Below are 16,839 nucleotides of genomic sequence, written 5' to 3'. Positions count from 1 at the left end.
CCATCTGAGGTCTCCACGCACCACAGAGGCAACCATTTTTAGTCTTTAATCCTTAGGCTCTGACCACCCCAAGGGACTTGAAACCTATAGAGCTCCTGAAGGTTTTAAAGGATACCTACCTCAGCTACAGCATAGGTTTCAGGAGGTAACAACAGGAGGCAACTTTTTTCCATGGGACCTCACAGACCAACCACCTCAGTTTTCAAATAGCCATTGATCATCCTACTAAACCCATACCCTGTAAAGAAATGAAATGTCTACTCCAGAAGCACCAGGGAGGAACTCAGTTGTAGCAGCAGCACAGGGTAAGAAATCGTTCTGCTGCAGCTCTGTGGCTTGGTGTCTCCAGACAACATGAGCAGCAGCAAGAAGGAAAGTCCTAATGAAAATGCAGGTACGTGCCACATGTCGGCAGAAGGCACTGCACCTGCTTGGAAGCTGCAGGCCAGACCGCTGCACAACGTGCTCATCTGGTGCAAACAGTTACAAAGCGCCTTTGGACGACAGAAAAACCTGGGGCTTCATAATTTTGCTTTCATTCTCAACCTTTGCTCTGTATGAAGCAGATGAGGGAGGAGGAGAGTGGTTTGGTACATAAAAATCCAGATTTTGCTTTAATTCTAAAGTAAATATATCCTTATATTCTTTAATCCTAAAAAGAGAATCCTTTTATGAAGAGGATCCTTACATCCTTCTAATCCTAAAGCAACTAGATTGTTGTAATCCTAAAGCAAATAGATCCTTATATCCTTTGGTGTATAAAGATCAAAGCCCCAGCCAACCTGGCCTTGAACACTTCCAGGGATGGGGCATCCACAGCCTCTCTGGGCAACGTGCTCCAGGGTCTCACCAGCCTCACGGGCAGCGGTAGTTCCCTCTGCCTGCCCTCGTCTGCCCCGGCCCCTCACCATCCCGGAGGCCCGGGGCTGGGCCCGCACCCCACGCACCGGTGTCCTTCCTGGGCTGAGGAGACCAGGAGGGGACAGAGGAGTCCAGATGCCATTGCCAAAGTACCAAATAAGAGGGAGGGAAAGCATTTTTACTGTTCCTTTCTTGGTTTATTGGGTTTTTTATTATTTTTTTTATTGTCCAATCTTGAAAAGAACTCATGAAGCCGCTAGAAGGGGCCTTAATGCTGCAGGTCAGTGCTTCTTCCTGGCAGACCCGCGGTCTTCTGCTTCTCCAGAGGAGTGGCTGCCTCCCTGACGTCTCCTCTTGATCTGTTGCTCTTCTTTGTGTGCTGCTACGGAGGGTCTGGCTTCATCTCCAACCTCCCGTCAGGCAACCTTCTCGTCCTCAGACTGAAGAAACCCCACGTCCAGGCCCCAGGCACCTCAGGGGCTTTCTGAGGGACTTCTCCCGGTGGAAGCCATGTTGTCTCGTCCCCTTTTCTTGAGGCTCAGAGCAGAGAATATGGCACCCCTTCCGAAGGGGTGGGGGTAGGGGAGAGGGTTGGGGATGGGAAGGAAGGGCTCACAAGACCCGCGGCCATCAACAAAACAGTTGTTGATGCTGGGGAGATGGAATATGTGAGCCTGCAGGCTGGCCGGGCACGGAGGATAAGCCTCCCAGCTAGTGCCAGGTGCGGAGGCTGGGCCGCTGGTAGGGCGCTGGCCGGGTGCGCCTACGGCACCGCATCGATGGTGGCGTGGAGGGGAGCCCTGGCACGATGTAGGGGTGCCAGGGGAGCCATCCTGGAGGTGGTTCCACCTCCATCGGCTCCTCCTCATCTTCAGGTGGATCCACCTCCATGGGCTCCACATGAGCGATGGCCATGTAGCTGATGCTGCATCCCCTCTGACGCCTCCTCTGCCTCCGTGCCTCCTGCAGTCGCTTCTTTTGCCCACGCGGAGGTGGGCACCCGCTCGCTTCGCTGCTGTGGGTGCTCTTTCTTCCAACCATCGTGGAGGTCGAGGGCCCGGAAGCTCAGCGAATGTGGGCCAGCTGCTGGGGGTGTGGTATTTATAGGGTCCAGAAGAGACCGCGGTGAGGTAGCCTGCGACATCAGGAGGCCACTGTGACGGCTATGCAAATAACTATATATGGCTCTTCTGGCAGCTGGGGGGGGCCTGTGGCCTTAAAGGTACCCTCCTGTGGGAGGAAGAGGAGGGTCAGGGAGAGGCTGAGGGCCCCTTTCCTGGGGATTGCTCCCCTGTGTCCATTCCTAACGGAGGAACATTTCAAAGATCCTAATTTTGCTTTAATTCTCAAGCTTTGCTCTATATGAAGGGCTGAGGAAGGAGGAGAGTGGTTTGGTTTTGGCATATAAAAAGAAAGAAAGGGGAGGAAGAAAGCACAGTTCCCCTGGTGACTTTTTCAGGCCTGTCAGGAGAAGATGGCCTCATAGGATCATCGACTCATAGAATGGCTTGGGTTGGAAAGGACCTTTAAAGATCACCACGTGACCGTGGGCAGGGACATCTTTCACTAGATCAGGTTGCTCAAAGCCCCAGCCAACCTGGCCTTGAACACTTCCAGGGATGGGGCATCCACAGCCTCTCTGGGCAACGTGCTCCAGGGTCTCACCAGCCTCACGGGCAGCGGTAGTTCCCTCTGCCTGCCCTCGTCTGCCCCGGCCCCTCACCATCCCGGAGGCCCGGGGCTGGGCCCGCACCCCACGCACCGGTGTCCTTCCTGGGCTGAGGAGACCAGGAGGGGACAGAGGAGTCCAGATGCCATTGCCAAAGTACCAAATAAGAGGGAGGGAAAGCATTTTTACTGTTCCTTTCTTGGTTTATTGGGTTTTTTATTATTTTTTTTATTGTCCAATCTTGAAAAGAACTCATGAAGCCGCTAGAAGGGGCCTTAATGCTGCAGGTCAGTGCTTCTTCCTGGCAGACCCGCGGTCTTCTGCTTCTCCAGAGGAGTGGCTGCCTCCCTGACGTCTCCTCTTGATCTGTTGCTCTTCTTTGTGTGCTGCTACGGAGGGTCTGGCTTCATCTCCAACCTCCCGTCAGGCAACCTTCTCGTCCTCAGACTGAAGAAACCCCACGTCCAGGCCCCAGGCACCTCAGGGGCTTTCTGAGGGACTTCTCCCGGTGGAAGCCATGTTGTCTCGTCCCCTTTTCTTGAGGCTCAGAGCAGAGAATATGGCACCCCTTCCGAAGGGGTGGGGGTAGGGGAGAGGGTTGGGGATGGGAAGGAAGGGCTCACAAGACCCGCGGCCATCAACAAAACAGTTGTTGATGCTGGGGAGATGGAATATGTGAGCCTGCAGGCTGGCCGGGCACGGAGGATAAGCCTCCCAGCTAGTGCCAGGTGCGGAGGCTGGGCCGCTGGTAGGGCGCTGGCCGGGTGCGCCTACGGCACCGCATCGATGGTGGCGTGGAGGGGAGCCCTGGCACGATGTAGGGGTGCCAGGGGAGCCATCCTGGAGGTGGTTCCACCTCCATCGGCTCCTCCTCATCTTCAGGTGGATCCACCTCCATGGGCTCCACATGAGCGATGGCCATGTAGCTGATGCTGCATCCCCTCTGACGCCTCCTCTGCCTCCGTGCCTCCTGCAGTCGCTTCTTTTGCCCACGCGGAGGTGGGCACCCGCTCGCTTCGCTGCTGTGGGTTCTCTTTCTTCCAACCATCGTGGAGGTCGAGGGCCCGGAAGCTCAGCGAATGTGGGCCAGCTGCTGGGGGTGTGGTATTTATAGGGTCCAGAAGAGACCGCGGTGAGGTAGCCTGTGACATCAGGAGGCCACTGTGACGGCTATGCAAATAACTATATATGGCTCTTCTGGCAGCTGGGGGGGGCCTGTGGCCTTAAAGGTACCCTCCTGTGGGAGGAAGAGGAGGGTCAGGGAGAGGCTGAGGGCCCCTTTCCTGGGGATTGCTCCCCTGTGTCCATTCCTAACGGAGGAACATTTCAAGGATCAGGTCTGAAATGTGGGCAAAGATTTTTCTGGAGGACCAGAATTGTTTGGACTCTCCCCACCCATCCTTTTCAGCATTTTAATGGCCGAGGCATCGTTAAAAATCTACGTGAGCCAGATGGAGAATTTCCACCAATTTTGGTGGAATTTGGATCAGGCCCAATGCGAGTGGGTCCTTACAGAGCTTGGGGAGAAGAGGGGGAAACTTTGCAAGGTCTCACTGGTCCAGAGAAGCAAGGATGGCTCAGCTGACATCCCCCTGGAAAGAGCACATGGTTATTTCAGGCAAAGGCAATCTGTTATTTCCACTCCTGAACATTTATTTGGGTCAGGGTGGGAAAATCCGATTTACTTGCCAAAGTCCCACTGGGGTGGTAAAAATATAAATACCACATATTATTATGTGTGTATTCTGAAAAGTGGTTAGTGACTGTGTTTATTACATTTGGCCACTTGCAGGGAGTTATTCTCTCTCTGCCCCCTCCCCTAAATTCACATGCTTACGCTGAATACGAGCCCTGCTGGGACCTGTAAAACCGCTGCGGGGGGATGGAGCCAGAGCAATCCTATACCCGGCTCCTCACAGGGCTTCCCGCAGCACAGCCTGCAGAGAGCAAACGTCTTTCCATGCTGTTGGCCCTACCTGGCCGAGCCACTGCACCGACGTGGTGCGATGCTTTCCCAGCTCTAAAGCTACAGCATCTGTTCAGGGACCTGTTTCACGCCTCACGTACCAAGGATGCGAGTTGTTCACAGCATCATCCTTGGACCTTTATCCCCGACAGGAGCAGGCCGTGTATTCCATCCAGGCAGCGCTGAGTTTGACCTGTGATGGATCAAGTAAGGCAGAGGCAAAGAGCATGAGCGCTGTGAAGATGTTATTACCATTGCACACGGCTATCAATCCATCCCAAAACCCAAGTGCTTTGTGCAGAGCACTGCTTACAGGCTCAGTTCTCAGCCTCTCCCAGTCCTGGCCAGACGGGGAACAGCAAGAATCTATTGCAATTTTGGCAGTCCAAGGAATGGATCAGATCCACGCCGCTCCAGCCCTAGAATGCATCATCTCCATCCAAGAGCTACAACTGCCCATCCCAGCGCTGTTCCTGGATGCATCTTTCCACTGGAGGAAACTTCAGCTGGAGAAGATGGTCTTCCTGCCTTTGTATCCAAAAAGATGTAATTACACCTTGGTTTCTGGGTGTTACGTAGGACAAACACAGCACCTCAAGAGGCAAGGCTGCTGTGGCTTTCTAAGTGAGATTTAAATTTGTTTTGTGACTTAGTTACCTTGATCTTGTAGAGAGAGTTGGGATGTGTTTGCAGACTAGGTGGCCTCTGAACTGGACAGATAGTGCAAAATATCCCTTTTTTGGCTACTCAGGACTGCCACTGGATTGGTACCTCTTAGCCAAATGGTGCTTTCCAGCCCTACGTTCCCAACTTTGGGCCAGAGCCCTTCACAGTTGGCTTCTCAACCCCAGAACTGCCTTATAAGCCACACTGGATCTTATTAATTTGAATCCATGCCATCCCCTTCTCTCATTTACCACTTATTGCAGGGGGCTTTTTTTGTTTTTGCGTCAGCATCAGGATGCTGTGAGTTCAAGGCTCCTGCCTTACGTTGGCTGAACTCTGCTGCCTCTGCAGATTGGGACTGGCCTGGCATTTTTCAGGCAAGAGAAAGGTAGTTCTGATACTTGAGCGCTATCAAAAAGCATCAGCATTTGCATTATAGCAACACCTAAGAGTCTTGCTGGGTTAAAACCACCGGCATGGGCGACTGTGAAGAACACGCGAGCTCCTGTTCCTAAGGAAGGTTATGTCTTTTTAGCTAGCAAAGTCCTTTGTATTTACTCCCCAAAGCAGCCCGAAGCAACAATCGGTTCCTCGTGTCTTCTGTAAGCGCAGCAGCCCCATCTCCAGCAATGCACAGCAATCCAAGGTGGAAGAGGTGCCAAGACACAAATAAAATGCGACCCTTGCATCTGTGCTCACAGCATCCGTCGCAGACTGGTGGCTGCGTGCAAGCTGTTGGTGCTGAAACAAGATACAAAGGCACTCCCTCACTTGCCCGCACTGACGATGCTGCATTTAGCTCACATTCAGCGTGCTCCGTGAAGCAGTGAGAGGCATAAAAGCAAAGTCAAGTCATCTCCCAGCCTGACCTTGGGCTCTCAGGACCCCATGGACTTGCTCCCTTTTCTTCTGCAGAGAAAGCCAGCATGCACGTTTCCAGATAACAGCTTTTACTGAGAAAATCCGGCATCTTTAGGAGGAGCTGGGAGGTATAAAAAGCAGGTGCTGTGCAAAGAAGACAGCAGAGCCTGTAAATGGAGACTTCCCTCGCAGGCAGATGGGAAACGCATCTTGCTAGAAGGAGAGAGGGCTGGGGGAGGTTTGCTCACACCACGGTGGAGCTGGTTACAGAGCGTGTTGATTTGCATATTTTGTGACTTAGTGCACATCTCCATAACGTTAGCTCACCCATTTCCTTCCCCAGCCTCCGAGGAATCGCTTGTTATTTGTATTCGCGGCTAATTAAAACCTCTCCGAGCTCAACCCCCTGATTACGGAGAGAGGGCTGAGACCACAAGCAGACCACAGTGGAGGATGCCACAGCCCACAGGCTGACCCCACGCCACTCTGCAGACCCCACGTTTGCAGTTGGGACATTATTTACTCTGATACTAGCAACATTCTCTTAAAATATATTGAAGGAGAGATTGGGAAAATGAAGTGTATAAGATTTATCCTGCACTAGAGGATTTCAGCATCCAAGAAAGCCAGAGTGTCCAGTCCCTCAGACTTAATAGAAACCTCCTGCTTTATTAATGTTGCCTTTTTTTTTTTTTTTTCCTTGTCCACAGGTCCTGGGCAGAAAGTCAAAGCTGTATTTGAGGAGCTTTCCTGGAGGTTTTCATTAATAACAGGGCCAGGGAATCCACTGCAAATATAAAAATAATAGATTTGAGAGCCCTAAAAGGATGGAGATTTACTCACTGTGGAAATATTAGGGCGAAAGTGGGAGTGGGAGGTTCCCATGGCTCGGCATTGCCTGCCTTGAGCTTCGAAAGCCATCTGAAGGCCAAGGAGATGCTGGGGAATGGGAGCAGGAGGGAAGGTTGCCTCTGAGTGGCACGGAAAGGCAGCTGTGACTGCTCTGCTGAGCACCGATCTTCCACTGCTGGTGGATATGCCTGAACCTAGGAGCATTTCAGGGTCCTTCTCAGACTAAAGAGAAAATGAATAGGTGGACAGAGAGCTTTCATCAACCAGAAAATCTGCTTGTTGTTCACCCCTTGGAGATGAAGGTCCAGGGTGATGCTGATCCTCAGCAAGTCAGGCGGGACACACAGAAATGTGGGTAGGAGAGAGGGATGCTGCTTGATGCCAGACAAGGAGAAGCGTCCAGTTCTTGTAGGGATGCTGAAACCATGTCCCCTCCTTCCAAGTGACTCTGGCCAGTAGAGCCAGTGCTGCTCCTGTACCCCACAGTTATCACCTGGCCATGTTGTCACCTCTGTTTGCTGCACAAGAAAAGGTGACACCATGTCTGGATCAGTCCCTGGTCCCTGGAAACCTTAATCAGGATGGGAGGGAGAAGAGGAGACACTTTCTCACCTCTCTTCCCCAGCACAGATGTGTCAGCCCCAGTGCCGGAGGATTTATAACCCGTGACTCAGACTGCAGCGCGGGGGCCCTGCGGAGGCCACAGGTACCATGGGCTCTGCAGGGTTACAGCCCCCTCTCCTTCCAGTGCTGCTTTGGGAGCACTCATTTCTCCTGGCGTTTGTGGTACCAACCCTACGGATATATTTTCATTCGTCTTTTTGTCCTGCCAGCTCCATCTGGAGTTGTTTCTTAGCCCCAGCTCTGTCTGCCTGGGAAGGGGGATGTGAGGCTGTGCCCCCTCACTCACCGCTGGCAGGGGAGGCTGCGCTCTTCCTCCAGGTGCCACTGCTCTGCCAGGACTGGTCATCTCCAGTGACACATGCCACCCTGTACGTCCCGTGCGCTGCTGTCCTGCAAGGACTGAATCTGGTCTGCTCCCATTTACAGCAGTATTACAGTACTTCAGGGTAAGACCGCCCACCCCAGTGCTGCCCTTTGGGGGTGCTGGATTCAACCCCTGACAAGGAAGAAGAAAAAGCAGAGGTGGCATGCAAAATTTTTCAGTTTGAATAGGAAAAGACTCCCAGGGCAGGTTCCCTCTGATCTGCGGACCAGTGTCAATGCACCAGGCATTGGGAGAGGACAACGCTGTTCTGGTGCCACGTAACGCTCTTCCATTCTGACACCCCCCGAGGCTTTGTTTCGAGACATTTACGAACTGCGTCAGGTTTCTGTGAACCCTGCAACCACCTGGCTCTGAAACCCGCAAGTTTCATGGTCTCGGGGTGGAAGTTGGAGGGGTTTTTCAGTTTGGGCACTCCCACGCCCGCTCTGGCAGCAGCACTGCCGACGGTGTGCCCCGGCCGAGGATGTCTCTGCTGATAAGCCTCATTTTGCAGAGTCCGTAGTAGGAACCCTGACAACCATCAGCATTTCCAAACCTGAATCGAGATACATTTAGTGCCAGGTGAGAGGAGGATGACAGGGTCTCAGCTCGAGCTGAGCCCATGCACAGGAGCTGCTGCAGGGACGGAGCCCCTTTTCCTCGATGACAAGTTGCTTGAAGGGTTTGCACTCCCTGCTCCACATCAGATTATAGCAAGCAGGGTGCTATCTGCTAAACCTTATTGTGGTCAGTTGTTTTTACTGGTGGTAAATGGGTTTATAATGGGTACAGATCATTATGAAAGGAGGACCACAGCTTTTCACCCTGTGCTGGTCCTCCAGGTACATGCAAAGAGAGGTCTGTGTGGAGAGCAGAGCTCCTGCAAAAGAGCTATAACACACAAGCAGTGTGCTTCCAGCCAGCCGAGACCTCTGGCCACCAGTGGCCTGGGAGACAGAGGGAGGGAGAAATGAGTTTTCTTACCAGCGGGGGAAAAAACAGGCAGTGAAGCCTATGGATACAGATGGAGACGGACTGCAGGGTCGGACGCCAAAGCAGCCTTCCTAGGGCTGCTGGTCAGGCCCCTGCCAAGCCCTGGTACCCTGGGAGGCAGCAGCCAGCCCTGCAGCCTGCCAGCGAAGCACTTCAGCTCCTACACGGCTCCTCCTTCTGCGCTTTTCAACAGCTCTGCAGCCCCCCAGCCCCAGCTCGCCGCGCTGGTGGGCCGGGGGGCTGGAGGCATTTTCCCAGCGCTCTAATCTAACAGCACCAGTGGGAATGTTTACAGCACGCTGCCACTTGAGGGCTTATCGGCCTCCCTCCCTATCTCCCACTGCCCCAGCCTGATAAACGGAGGGGCTGGTGGCACCCCAGGGAAGTGCCCAGGGCAGGGGATGGAGCTGGGGACTGACCAGGCGCAAAGGTGACAGGGCTGGGGTGCTTCTTCTGCAAGCCCCTCCATGTCCATGAGGATACGGCGGAGGGAAGCAGCAGAGCAGACCCCTCCCCAAAGGGTAACAGAGAGCAAAGGGTCACACTTGGGAGCAACCAGCTTCCAGGCCTGGGGAAAAGGGAACGTCCCATGGAGAGGTGATGGGGTGCATTGTGGGAGCAAGAAAATGCATCCCTGTGAAAATCAGAGGCACACCAGAGAGAGTGGCTCCAATATTTCTAGCAAGGGGGAAGCCAACTGCTGACACCTGCCTATCTTGAGCAGGAACAGGTTTTTCCCTAAATTAGCCTAATCAGCAGGGGATAAATGTGGCTCACCTGGGACCATGCCTCTCTGCTTTGTGTTGGAGTGATGGCTCTGAACTGCAACAGCCTGAGAGCGCCTGCGATGTCCTGGATGCTGCATGGATGCTAAAGGTGCCTCCCCTCTCCCCTTACCCACCTGCAGTGCTTAAACCGAGCAGGAAAGTTCAAAAAGACTCTTTTTTTTTTTTTTTTTTTTTTTTTTTTTTCCCCTCCCCTTATCGTCAGGAGAGCAAGGTGCCCTGATGTGTCCCTGTGGACCCCCGAGCAGCCCCTGGGCATCCCTCGCTGCCCCCCCGGCCGGCGGTAGCCGCTGGCGGCGTGGGACATACCGCTATTGCCCTCTAGTGGCTCCGGGCCCGGGGAAGGACCGCTCCCCGGCACCGGGGATGCTCGGGTCCTGGTACCGGGGATGCTCGGGTCCTGCTCCCGGCCCCTCCGGTCCCCCCGACCCGGGGATCCCCGGGCGCGACCGTGGCCGGCAGCAGCTCACCCTCGCCCGGAGGTGGCTTACCCACTCGGCAGCACCTCGTCCCTGTCACCCTGCGTCTCACCTGGGCTGGACCATACCAGGAACAGATGGTTTGGGGTTTTTTTTTCCCATTATTTGGTGTGACACACCTGGCTTGCAGCCCCCAGGCACTTACACCTCTCAGTGGGTTGCTTCCCAGTCTGGGAGAAGGTTTTCCCCAAGCAAGGAATCTCAGACTTGAGATTTTGGAGACTAATTGAAACAGGGAGTTTGCTTCAGAATACTCCCTAGCTTGATTTTAAATGCATTTTAACCCATCCAAGATGAGAAGCGCTATGTTTTGGCGGTGCGCATCCAAGAAACCTGGTGCCGCTCACGCCACGGCGGCCACGCGGGAGGCAGCGAGGCTGCGTGGGAGCCGGGGCCCTGCTCCGCAGCGTCACCGCGTGAGTATCGCCCCGGCACGAGAAACGGAGGAAACTGAGAGGCAAGCGCAGGGAATGGGGGGATATTTGTAAAGGGAAAGGACTTTGTGTAACCCCTGGGATTGATGGAGGGCCCTCGCCCCTTGGAGGGCCTTGTGAAATGCAAGGGAAAGAGAGGGGCTGGAGAACCGCTGTGTATTTTCAAGGGTGCTGGAAGAACTGTGCACAGCACGCTTTGCCCATCTTCCTCTTCACTCTTCCCCTTTATCTTAATACATAAGGACCTTTTGGAAACCAAAAATATCCTGCTCTTCCCAGGGTAGGTTCCCAAAGTGTCTTTCTGAAGCTAATCCGCCTGCTAGCAGAGCCCTGGGCTGGATGTTGCTATTCTGGTCCCTGCAGTAACAGGAACCGTTTTGCGTGACTTGTCAGGACCTGCTTCATCCCAGACATGAGATCACAGTGTTGTTTTTTATTTATAAATAAATACATTCCTGCCAGGACTGGAAACACGATGGAAGTATAAGCGAAGGCTTCCTTAGTCTGCCAGCAGCCGGAATCGCTCCCTCCTTGGTATGATCTGCCCATTGCAGTGATCCCAAAGGGCCGGGCAGGGGGAGAAGATGCTGCAGGAGAGGATGAAACATGTTGTCATCCCATCGTCCCCAGACCTGTCTGCAGGTGTTTGAGATCTTGGGCTCTTCCTCCAGCACTGGTTTGCTTAGGACAGGAACGGGCAGCGGTGCTGTGCTGCCATGAACTGGGACTGCGGTCCTTGTGTGTCCCTTTGCAGTGGCCAGTGCCTGACATGGGAGAGAGAACGGGCATTAGACAAGACTTTAAAGTGTGTGGGATTTTTTTAATATGAAGGCACCACTAAGGAAAACCGTATATTTTTTTTCTCAAAAAAAAAAAAAAAAGAAATGGGAGCACATCACCAACACATGCAAACCACGACCTAGACCATGATACCGTGCACGAACAGCAGACACGCATGCCAGGTAAGATGTAAATGAAACATGGACTGTAGTTTGCACAGAAAAAGCACATGTGCAGAAAAAGGAGGGAAAAAAAGGAATGAAAAGGACAGAGCAGGACAAGAAAGTGATATAGAAATGTCAGAAGACCAAAAGAAAAAAGATAAAACAAAGAACCAGGACAATAATGGAGGGGGGGAAAAAAAAAAGCTGAGAGAAGGCAAGAGGAAAAGAAGCCATTGCCGATGATTTATTGTTCTCTCCTGTGGGTTTTGGTTTTTTTTTTTTTTTTCTTTCTCCATTACCTGAACCTCTCCCCAGGTAACTACAGAATTTCACTAACTTGCTATGTGACCCCCAGAAGAGTTTTATGGCCCAGGACAGACCCCAGTGGCTGTCCCCATCCGGAGCCACTGGCCCAGCAGCCAACAGATGTGCCCAAGCCCCACCAGCGCAGGGGACCCTGTGTCCACCGCAGCGAGCCCTGTTTGAGCCCTCCAGGCTGCAGAGCAAGAGCTGGTGGGGCTTCAGATGTTGTGGGGCGCTGGATGCTGCAGGGTCCTGGATGGCGTTACCATTCCTCCCCCAGAAGGTGCTGCACCCTAAGAGCAGAATAGGACCCAGGGGCATCCCTTAAAGCTGATTTTAACTGATTTTGCAATACAGGGAGCACTCACATGTCCCCTTCCACAGGCTGAGTGGAGGGAATGGGGAGGCTTTGGTGAGGAGCTGGGACAGGAACATCTCCAGCTGGGTCTTGTCTACACCTGTGCCTGCATCTCAGATTTTACAACCTAGAGAGAATGGGGGTGAGGAAGTCCCATTTGTAAAGTTGTAGGGTCTGATTTTCATCCCTCAGACTGTGAACTCGGTGAGACTCAGATCTGTACTTTGTGCTTTTTCAAACAAACACAGAGAACGCAGCTTTCTCCTCCGAGGCTGATCTCTTATGCCCTGGCTCTCACCTGCAAGCAGCATCTCCCCAGGAGCCTCCAGCACCCAAGCCCAGGCACCCGTGGGCTGCCCCAGGCCCTGCCCTGCAGACCCCCTCCTCCTTCGCAGCGCTGGGGCTCGGCGAGGTGCCCTTGCCGTCGCAGACCCAGCAGCAGCTCCCTCTCAAAGCCCGCTTTGATGGGGTGCCAGCCCGCGGCGCGTGGCCGAGGGCACCCCTCCTGCCTGCCAGCCCAGGTGGGGCCTGTTAGCCGAGCCCTGGAGCACAAAAGGGGCTGTGTGGCTGCTGTTTGCCCTCTGGGAGCTGGGAGGAAACTTGGCAAGGAGAAAAAACCTTTAGAAGCTACTGGGAAGACCGAGATTTATGTTTAGCCGCTCTTGAGTGGAGAATAAAAGGAAACTTGAGTGTGAGCAGGTATAGCAGAAGTGATGTAGGCGCTTTGTTTGCGGGGTGTCCATCTGAGGATGGCAGCAAAGGAGATTTAACTCTGTATATCCAAGAGGAGCATTTGACTGTGTGTAATTGTAGTTTATGTCTTAATAAATTGCCTTTGTCACCTGGGGGAGGCTGATCCTGCTCAACTGAGAAAGTACCTTTGGTTTCTGAGGGGCGTGGAGGTGGTCTGGAAAAAACCACCGCGACCATGTATTTTTAAGCTGAATGTCTTTAACTTTAGATTATGGAGAACAGCAAGAAAGATTAAAAAAAAAAAGTCTCTGCAAAAGAAGGCACGGTGCACATATCTGCAAGTTGCAGCAGCCTGGAGAACAAAAAGGCTGCTGTTTGGAAATGGAGGCAGAAGTATAATGAGCTTAAAGGCACAGCACATGGAAAACCCGCTGCGAGCCCCATCGCCAACACTCCCTGGAGAAAGGAAGACTCTGCCCCTGTGACATTGTTCCAGGACTCGGGTAAGATGAACTTCCCTGGAGATGAAAAGCCTTGTTGTGAATTTATTTCGTGCTTGTGTTTCTAAAGGGCTAGGTCATGGATTCTTCTAGGCTTTGTGGTTAAGTGCAGGCTCTCTCCAGCCAAACAAAAAAATACATCGCCATCCTAGCCTAACTGAGCGGGGACTGAGCCTCCCCGTGGTCCTGGGAAATCTCCAGGACGGACTGGGCTGGAAGGCCAGTGTCTGCTGCCCGGGCTAGCACAGAACTGTCATTCAGAGCCGAGTGCAAGACTTGCACTGCAACGGAGCCTGCCAGACAAACCAGGAATCCCAATTTACCTCTCGGTAATGCTCTTCCTGGTGGTCCAGCTCTCAGAGCCTTATTGTGAGCGTTCCCAGCCAGAGAAAGGCACTTGCAGTTGTATGGCAAAGGCTTAAGAGGGTCTTCTACAGCATCTCATAAATGCCTTTTACAGTCTTAGTCAGATACACGAGGGATTTGTCCTGCTTGCTTACGCTGTCCCTTAGATCCACCAGCATCTCAAGAATCATAGAATCATTTAGGTTGGAAAAGACCCTTAAGATCATCAAGTCCAACCAAGAAAGGATTTGGGCCCATCATAATGAAGGGCTATCTGCCCCACAGCCTTCCAGAGAGGTCCCCTCTAGCCTGCTGTTTCTGCATAGTTAGTCTTCAGCTTGATCTTCTTTTGCAAGGGGGTAGGTCAGGAACCTCTGATCTGAAGAGCATTTTTGTGTTGGAGTTGTACAAAAGCACTCTTCATCTGCTTCAGCTTCATTGTGTGCTTAGCCGGGTGCTGATGTTCTCCTCGGTTGCCAGGCTGCAGGCAGCTGTAACCCCAGCCTTGTGCGCTGCTGAGAAGAGGCATCAGAGGCTGTCCAGTGACTCCTCGGGGGTGACATAACTTCCCAGTATGCTGAGGGCAGTGGAGTGCTGGGAGCCAGAGCCAGTACTGCTGCTGGGAATGGCCGGATCCCCATGAATAGCCTCCTGTTTGAGTTCCTGCAGGCACCAGAGAGGAGCTCATAATCACCAGCCCTTCTTGGCCATGGTGCAACAGCTCCGGTTAAAGCATCCTGGCGTGCTGAGGGCTTTTTGTGAGGCTGCTCTGAATGTGGGTCCTGCCCATCTCACCCAACCTTGTTGGCCAAGGAGAACATTACCTGCAGAGCACACCTGCGGGTCACCTACTGACTACCAGCAGCTGACCAAAAGCCAGGGTGTCTGAGCCCTGTTTTCAGACGTTTGGCTTCCTGTGCCAGATGCCCAGACTGACTGAAACTATAAAATAAATCCAGAATGACACCATTCCTTGAAAGAAAGCAGCTCATGCCCCAAGTTCTGTGTTCTCTCCTTTTTCTTCATCCACATCGTGGGTCTCCAACAAGTCTTGTGAATGGTTCTCTATAGGCAGTGGGTAGTAAATGTAGAAGGAGCCTGACTTGGGACTTGCTTTTTGCAAGTCCTCAGGGGACTTTTGTGAGTCACCCCAGGGCTGAGCTTGCCTGGAGGGTGTTTCTTGGTAGTGTCTGTAGATGGGGTGAACCTTGCCAAGCTAAGGGGGAAGCAGAGGAACACGAGACCACAGAATTAGTTTATGCATCTTCTGCGATGGCTCTGTGGGAAGAGTAAGAGCAAAAATAACTTCTAAGAGCTCTGAAGTTGAGGATGGGTCCGAATGGAGCTAGCCCAGCTGCAAGCCATTCTCAGGAACTGCTTGCACAAACTAACTTTTGCCACCAAATGTCCATATAATTTTATGGCCCTGGTCTATCCATCGCGCCTAATACATGGATATATAACCCATGTTTAAGTAATGAGATATGACAGGTTGTACATTTCTTGGCGATTATGGCATGTGTCATAAAGCAAAAAGCTGAAGGCAATAATCCCCTGGAAACACATTGCCCCGAGGTGTCTTGTTACTATTATGAAATAAAATTACAAATGAAAAAATAATGAAAACATTCAAGAACTTGTGCACTCGAGCCATAGGTATGGTAGGACTGTCAGGCAATCAAACCTCCAGCCCAGACTGTAAGGATCATTTATATCCAGTGTAAACACCCGCTCACCCACCCCACATGTGTTACTGACTGCCTGGCCCTGGATGCTGTTGTTTCTGCAGCCAGGACCCCGAGAGAAGCAGCCTTTCCTTGGTAGCTTGAGGGGTTCACCTGTGCTCTGCTCACCCATAGCTCATCACCTGGGGCTACTGTCCTCATTTCAAACCCTTGGGAAGACTAGAGAGGTCTCCACTCTCATTTAATAGAAAGCTTCATCTTTCTCCTGCCCCTGCATTTAGAGGGAGAATCTTGTGAACGATTTGGGTTAATAATCTTTCCTATTTTAACTAGGCTTAAGGCAGCAGCTTTCTGTGGAGTCTGAGATGTGATATCTCAGGACGGAGTCACTGGGAAGCTGTCACTTGGGTTTTCCTTGGTTCTGGACTCCAGTTCAGCACTGGAATGAAGCTCCTCCTTCTCCTAGCCTCTACTCACTGCATCTGGGGCTTGGTTTCCTTTTCCAGGTAGTAGCAAGGTTTTTTCCAGAGAAGGCTGGAAATATATACATATATATATATATATATATTTAACAACGGTGTTAGGATGTCACAATTTCTAGAGGTTCTCGGTGCTGTATGAACACACAGCAATAGGTCTGTCCTGGAGAACAAGAGAGGTGTGATGAGAAACAGAAGCAGACTGGTGATGCCAACATTAGTCAGCTGCTTGGTGGGAGAGGGCTGGGCTTTCCCCAGCTGAGGCTGGCGTCCTCAAACAGCACCGCGAGCCTGGTTGTGGAAAAGGGAAGCGAGGTCGTGACTTTAGCTGAGGGACTGAGAGAGGGAGAGTGGGAATTGCTCTCTCGCAGCGTGGGTCCTCCCAGCAGCCCTGACTGCTGCTATGAAGTCACTGGAATATTTTTCCGAAACAGCTTCTCTTGGTGGTGCCATAAACCCAACAGTCAATAATGGAATAAGAAGTTGCTTGCATGCTGTGACTCCATCAGGGAATGCCTCGTAGCTCTGCTAGTGGGTGAGTAATGCAAGCAGACCAGATTCATGCCAATAAAAACTTCACGATGTGCTCTGGATGAGACACACGTCATGTGAACTGACTTAATAGCAATGTTGGCAGAAGATGAGGGGTGACCACACCATTGCATTATGTCCTTTGTTTTGCTTGGTGGCTGAATCATCAGCTGGGAAAAAATGAAGCTCCCTAGACAGGGTGAAAGTGTAGTGCTGTTGTCAGATCAGTTCTCCATCCCAAGAAAGAGATGTAGAATGTGGTGTGATGTAGTACTTGGTGGTCTTGGGATCTGACAATCCCAACCAGACCAAAGAACACACCAAAAAAAAAAAAAAAAAGATATTAGTCACGAAGGAAAACCATGTACGAATATGGCCATGTGGGGGAAGGGAGGGGTTTTTTTGCAGCTTTTTGCTGGACAGAGGGCCCAGGGAGGTCACGAGATT

The 16,839-nt window shown here is 52.3% G+C and overlaps 1 long non-coding RNA gene across 1 annotated transcript; it reads left to right on the top strand.

Moving 5' to 3' along the window:
* Positions 1 to 9,664: 9,664 nt before the first annotated feature.
* LOC148054406 (uncharacterized) lies at positions 9,665 to 12,886 on the top strand. Its single transcript, XR_015707244.1, has 4 exons — positions 9,665 to 9,732; positions 10,414 to 10,536; positions 11,437 to 11,516; positions 12,408 to 12,886. It is a non-coding gene; the product is annotated as an uncharacterized LOC148054406 (long non-coding RNA).
* The last annotated feature ends 3,953 nt before the right edge of the window (positions 12,887 to 16,839 follow it).

Source organism: Nipponia nippon, unplaced genomic scaffold, assembly GCF_047370975.1.
Source record: "Nipponia nippon isolate SJK-2023a ecotype South Korea unplaced genomic scaffold, ASM4737097v1 scaffold_30, whole genome shotgun sequence".
NCBI classification, from domain to species: Eukaryota; Metazoa; Chordata; class Aves; order Pelecaniformes; family Threskiornithidae; genus Nipponia; species Nipponia nippon.
This window is presented reverse-complemented; position numbering and strand designations above follow the sequence as displayed.